This window comes from Callorhinus ursinus, unplaced genomic scaffold, assembly GCF_003265705.2.
Source record: "Callorhinus ursinus isolate GAN/ISIS: 27379988/994484 unplaced genomic scaffold, GSC_fseal_2.0 scaffold28, whole genome shotgun sequence".
In the NCBI taxonomy this organism is placed as follows: Eukaryota; Metazoa; Chordata; class Mammalia; order Carnivora; family Otariidae; genus Callorhinus; species Callorhinus ursinus.
In genome coordinates this window covers 21,245,286-21,252,184 of record NW_027397090.1, presented here as the reverse complement: position 1 = coordinate 21,252,184, position 6,899 = coordinate 21,245,286, and the positions used below count along the sequence as shown (strand labels likewise).

Sequence of the window (6,899 nt, the reverse complement as noted above, 5' to 3'; positions counted from 1 at the left end):
TTTGTAAGGGATTTTAAAAGTTTAAATGGTATTTTATTTTATTTTTTAATTTTTTTAATTTTTAAAATTTTTATTTACTTAACAGAGAGAGAGACAGCGAGAGAGGGAACATAAGCAGGGGGAGTGGGAGAGGGAGAAGCAGGCTTCCTGCGGAACAGGGAGCCCGATGCGGGGCTCGATCCCAGGACCCTGGGATCATGACCTGAGCTGAAGGCAGACGCTTAAGGACTGAGCTACCCAGGCGCCCCTAAATGGTATTTTAGATAACTATATGACCATCGTAAAGATTCACTTTCATTTTACCACTCTTTGGTGCACTCAGCACTCAAGGTAACATTTTTTTCTCCTCTAAACTAAAAATCCAATAAATATGGGTATGGATAAATATTTTATTACAAAACAGAAAAGAATACCAATTTGTTCTCTTTTCTATTCAAAATTGTAGGGTCTTTCAAATTAAAGCTTGGAAAAACTAAGATGTGAATGCTCATGATTTTATTTGAATGTGAATTATTTTACATTTACTTGTGATATTCTCTGGTTTTGGCTGATATAAATTGTCAGTTTTATGGCTTTAAGGATACAATAAAAACTTTAGAGTCTTTGCACATATCTAATAATGAAACAGCAAATACTGATTTGTTTCGCACAGCGTGGCAGGTTTGTTGAGAAGTGAACAGGATAGATGTTAAATGTCAGATTTAAAGAGTCCTAAAGATTGGGTGTTTTACTAATGACCCACACAGTGTGATCCTTTGTAACTTTCATAGAAAATTATACTGTGAAGTATAATGTCTTTCCTTGGGAAGTCATGACCAGTGAATACAGTTTTATTGGCGTTCATCCATGGAATAAGTTTTCTGGACACCAGTTTTCTGCCAGAAGTGCAGACAAATGCACTCAGATTCCTAAACTCCATTTTTCCCCTGGAGTACTTCCCTGGTTAGTGTTGATCTTGAACAAGTTAACTTCTGTGGACCTCAGTGTCTTTATCTCTTGTGCTAGAATCTAGTCACTACAGAGCTTTTCAGCCTCAGCGCTATTGAAATCTTGGAGCAGACCATTCTTTGTGGTGGGGGCTGCCCTGTGCACCGTAGGGCATTGTGCAGCATCTCCGCTCTCTGCCCACTAGATGCCAGTAGCATTCCTCCACCCCTCACCCCCGTCAGCCATGACAACCAGTGTTTTCTCAAGACATGGTCCCTTTGAATGACCAAACACATACTTCTTACAAATCACAGTACGGCATCCATCCCTTAGTCCTTGAATGGGGATCCCTCACAGCCAAACAATGATAAAAGTCGAGAGATGATGGCGCACGACAGAATCCCATTCAGTTATTAATAACTGTTCAGTCCATCATCAGATCTTATGAAAATGTCTCCCAGGGCCAGGCCACTCAGGTTTGCAGGCTTCTGTGCATTCTTGTCAGGTTCTAAAAGTGGGGGTGGTTTCAGTAACTCAGGCTTTACCCTTTCAGGTGTCTGAATAATAATCGAGCTGCTCTGAGCCTCTCTTGAGGCATCAGTGTAATACTGGATTTCCCTCATTACATCATCTACTACGTTTTGTTCTCTGCATTTGTACCCAGACCTCCCCATCTCAGGAAGGGGGGTCAAGTCCAGCCACGGTGCCGGTCTGGGTACAGGCAGCAGTGCGAGTGCAGCGAGTCCAACTACCTCCGTCCACTTCTGTTCAGGTGAGTTACACAGATGCAGAACTGGAGGTGCATCTTTGCCACCAGGCAGGGTGGCTGCCCTCACTGTTAGCCCCACTTTTGCCGGGCGAGCCCTGGAAGTTCTGACAGAAAGGCTGGAAACATGGAATTGTCCCTGCTTCCAGCCCTTGTAGTTGCAGCCCTGGTCCCCTGACCGCTGCATCCATTGGTGATGTGGGGAAGAAAGACCACTGTCCCTTTCTCCCCCGCTTTCCCAGACCCGCGAGAAACACAGGACTATATCCACTGGGGACGCTCCTCCAGCCCCACTCATGTTCACGTGGAGTGTGAGCACACTTGTGAAGGCTTGTAAGCCAGCCCTTCATATTTTTATCTCCCCCTGTTTTAGACAACCAGTGTTTTAATTACTCATTCCAGTTCTCTATAAAACTGTTTCTGTAAGCTATTTCTCTCTGCTGGTTGTTGGACATTATGTGAGTTCTTTGGTCTGAGGAGATGACAGTTGGCTGGGGAATATCTTCTTTCCTGGTTTTCTGTATCTCTCTGAGCCTTTGCATCTATCACCAGGTCAGCAAAGCCCAGGCCAGAGTCAGTAGCTCTTCCTGTCAGGACCCCTTTGTAGCCCCCAGGGCTGCCACATGAGTCTGCGTTGCCAGCCACGTTCAAGACCATGGTCTCTGCCACACGGCCACCTATAGTCTCTGTCTCTCTTGTTGCCAGAACAGATCATATTGGCATTTTGTACCTCAGAGGGTGCAAGAGATTCTAGCTTCAGCCCATCTCCACACTGCTGCAGTCCCCCCACACTCACTCATTTCGTCGGCCCAGGCGGCCATCTCTAGGGAGTGCGTGGGGATAAATGCATGTCAGATCCACTCATCTTCTAAAACTGGAAGGCACGTTTTCTGGTGGGTTATTGACATACCCACAATTAATTTCCATAAGACTGTGCCCCATATGGACATTGCTTTAATAGGCCAAGATCCCATTACTGTCCTGCTGATCATATGGCTGGGCTATTGGCCACTGCCCATGAGTCAGTAAAAACCCACACACAGGGGCTGTTAACATTGTTCCGTTCATCCATCGCTGCTAGGAAAACAGCATACGGTTCAGCGCACCATGCTGATGTGTTTTTATATTCTTCAGTCAGAGTGGTGGCCTTCCAGACAGGATGTTGTCCATTCACCTTGGAACTGCTCTCCATAAACCAGGCAGTTCTTTGTTGTTGGTAGAGAGCTGTCCGTAGGGCACTGTCCATATGAAAATAGAGTCCAGCAGCCCCTTGCGCAGCTCCAGAATCACTCCCGGGGGGAGAGGGGAGGGTCCCTGCTCATAAAAAGCTCCTCCTCACATTCCCCAGGCACTGCCATCCCCATTAGGGAGTTCCTCAAGCATCATCCTAGACATGGCATTTCAGGTTTCAAGACCCTTTTATGTCCTTCAGCCCTAGGGGTGGCTTCAATTAATAATGTCCAACAGCAAGGTAGTAAAGCCCCTCAAATATTAATTCTCTTGTCCAGAGTTCCTACGGTCAGCACTGGGAGGCGCTCACAGGCTCTTGCCATAGGCCCCATTCTAGGCTCCACAAAGGGCCATTGCCCAGAGAATTGTCTACCAGCACTCCAGCTTTGGAAGTTCCAAACACTTAGGTTTACCAGTTTATTAAAGATTGTGACAAAGGATCTGAATCCACAGCGAGTTGAAGAGATGCATAGTGCAGTGTCTAGGAAAGGCACAAAGCTTCAGGTGCACCCCAATTCTAGCATCTCCTCCAGTTCAACTGGAAGCCCCCCTAAACCAGTCCTTCTGGGTTTTTATGGAGGCTTCTTTATGTAGTCCTAGTTGACTATGTCATTGGCCACTGGGGGATTCAACCTCTAGCCCCCCCCTCCCCCAAGATTGCAGGTGGCCTTGGGACTGAAAACTTGATCTTCCTGGCAGCCAGTGCGTCCCCCCCCTTGAGGGGGTCCCTTAAAGTCATCTGCATTAACATAACAAAAGACACCTTAATCACTCTCTAAGCTTAGGAAATTCCAGGGGTTTTTGGGAATTGTGAGGCTGGAACCATGAATGTGAGGCTGGAAACATGAATGTTTTTATAAGTCACAGTATCGCACCCTGGAGGGCAAAATTACCACCACTGAGAATCATTGAGTTACTAGATATTTATAGTCCCTTTTAGGCAACATTCTAGGATTTTATGGGAAGTCTATGATTTGATCTCCATCTCAAACCTTTTATGCCCGAAGCCTAGTCATGTGGTCAGGTGAGATAAAGTGAGAACCCAAGTATTTACCAGACCAAAGGGTGAACTTTAATGGGGGAGGAGTTATGACCTGATGTGAGGAAGCATTCATGTTAAAAACTTACTGTACTTGTGAGTTTTTCCAAGTAGTACCTAAATCCCCATGTAGTAAATTCACAGCCTAACTAAGCCTGTAAAGTAATATAAGTTCCACGTAATTTCTATGAGACTGTGATATTTACTTGCTAGGCATAGTTCTATTTATTTAGGAATTTGGAACATATGAGAAACTTTAGGGTTGTTTTTAGCTGTTATGGTTTAATTTTGTTTCCAGCTGCTGTTATACTTTATTTCCAAGAATTAGGGGAAAAAAAATGGATTTGGAATCAGGAAACCAGGGTTTTAGTTCTAGCCGTCGTTTGGGTCCTGTGAATTCTTTGCACCAGTAACAGTATACAGGAGAGACTAGGTTTATTTCTTCTGTTTTTCCCCCTTGGAGTTGGTTAAGTGTGTTACATGATATGCACACATCTGCACTTTATTTAGTGGGCCCAACCAGAGGAATAAAGGGAAAATGTAGAGTGTTTCAGGTAATATGTAAGTATAAGGTAAACATTCTCAACCAGTTTTATTGTGAGCAAATTTATGAAATAGACTTTATTTTTATATCCTTTCTAAAAGCCAATCATATATTATGCTTTTGTTTGTTAACTAAACCTGATGGGGTTTTGGAATATAGGTGAGGTTCAGTGGGGTGGAGTCTGGAACCCACAATTAAGAATTCTTGAGATATCTTTGGTGCAAAATGGTGGTTTATTAAAGCATGGGACAGGACCCAAGGGCAGAAAGAGCTGCTGCCCCTGGGGTTGTGAGGAGTGGCTGATTATATACTATTGGGTTGGGGGTAGTTAGCAAAAAGGGAGGTTTCCAAAGAACTTTCATATGCTAAAGAGGACCTACAAGATACCAGAGGCCTTGCCATTGTCAAGTTGAGGTTGTTTACCCCTCTAGTAAGGCATTGACATTAAGATAGTTTGGAACTTCCTGGAGGAACATTAAACTCTGTCCACTTCAGTTATCTCTCAATGGGCTGCAGGGTATAAGAGCATTTAATTGTATCTACGTTTCCTTCTGGAAGCTAGGTTATTGATGATAGGAATGCTTTGTTCTTGTAGATTGCTAAGACATTTGTAAACTGAGGGAGACTCCTGTCTTGTAGGATTGTGATCTCTGTAAGTTAACTATTTTTCCTTTAGGGCAGCCAGGCGTGCCAGAGGAATGTCACATATATCCCATGGCGGGGAGAGGGGGGGGAGTTGTGGGGTGTCAGCTTCTGCTTTGTCCTCAGCTTGCCTTCTGTTCCCTCATCAAACCTGGTTCATGGAGTGATTTGGATTCATTTGTCAGTGGTCACAGATACAGTTCAGCCTAGTAGCTAACTAATACTTTTAAGCGTAATGAGAAAATAGATGAATTTTCATTTTTTCCCCTGCTGTAAATATCAGACGAACTGGTTTTGTCTGTAGTTGTAGATAATTGTGCAGTCTTGATGTGCTCCTTAAAGAAGTACTTGCTTTATTCTTCAATTTCTCTTAAGGAAAGCATTGGGTTTCATTTTGTTTTTTAATGAGAAATACTTGGGATGGGTATGAGTTCCTCAGGGCCATTTTCAAGTAGCAAAAGATGGTTGTTAACCTGCCTCCTCATTGGGCCCTGCAGCTGGGTGACCCATTTACATACACACCCCTTTGGAGGGAGGAGCCAGAGCAGAGTTGACCCCTTCCAATTAGGCTGGAGGAGCTACTCTTACCAGAGGAACCAGGGCACAGTGCCCAGGGAGGGGGTGGAGGGAACTCTGTTCCCCGCCCTGGCAGGCTGTCTAAGGGTGCTCTGGAAAGCTGAACTAGCAAATAGTGACCTGGTGTATGTTTGTTTGGGGTGTAGGATGTAAGTACCTTCTACTCTCTCCCTAAGAAAACCTTTAGTAAAATCTCTCTTGTTCACTCATCTTTTGTACGAATAGAATCTTGGAAGGAACCACGAAGATGCTGGTTCCTTTCTAGGGTCCCTGAGAACACACCTAGCTCTGACATCTGGGGGCACACAGATCTGGCAGGCTGCTAGGCTGGCCGTGCCGAAGTACTAGTTACTGCTTGTTGGGTACCTGGAACTGGCATGCATTTTGTTCTTTGCTCTGTTACATAGACGAATTCTCTTTATTCTTTTAGTAGCCCTAGGAGGACCAGCTTCCTTGTAGGAATGCAGGAAGGGGAGCTTCAGAGTTCCAGATCTTATTCTGGCATCTGGCTTAGGAGTCTCAAGTCTGGCTTCTGCCAGGGCTTAATCAGATTTCACGTTCCTTGTTTCCAATTGCTAAATTGTGCAGTTTTATTCTTTTTTTTTTTTAAGATTTTATTTATTCATTTTCAAGAAAGACAGAGAGAGAACAAGCAGGGGGAGAGGCAGAGGGAGAGGGAGAAGCAGACTCCCCGCTGAGCAAGGAGCCCGATGTGGGACTTGATCCCAGGACCCTGGGATCATGACCTGAGCCGAAGGCAGACGCTTAACCATCTGAGCCACCCAGGCGCCCCTGTGCAGTTTTATTCTTAACAAAGCCTGTTCTCTGGGGATTTAAAAAAATCACTTTAGGAGGATGAAAGGATAGAAGCTCCAGAATTCTGAAAATTGGAGGGTTTTTTGTTTTTTAAACTGTGCAAGAAGAGAAAGAAGTAGTGACCATGTCTTTATATTCATCTCACCTCAGGAGCTTGTATCTCCACTCCTGCCGATCAGTTCCTGCTCCCACATCAAGGTACCACCTCTCCTGGAAACCTGGAGCTACTTCACTGCGTCCTGACTAGACATAAAGTTCCGATATCTATCTGTGCTCCCATAGTCTTTTCATAGTTACTGCCATGTTAGCATTGTGTTTCTTTCTTCCTTGTGTTAGAATGAGTTGATCTTATTTTCTTC

The 6,899-nt window shown here is 44.5% G+C and overlaps 1 protein-coding gene across 3 annotated transcripts in view; it reads left to right on the top strand.

Moving 5' to 3' along the window:
• The window catches only part of CENPP (centromere protein P), a 229,887-nt gene that overhangs the window by 84,242 nt on the left and 138,746 nt on the right, over positions 1–6,899 (top strand). The gene's annotated exons all lie outside the window — the stretch shown is intronic.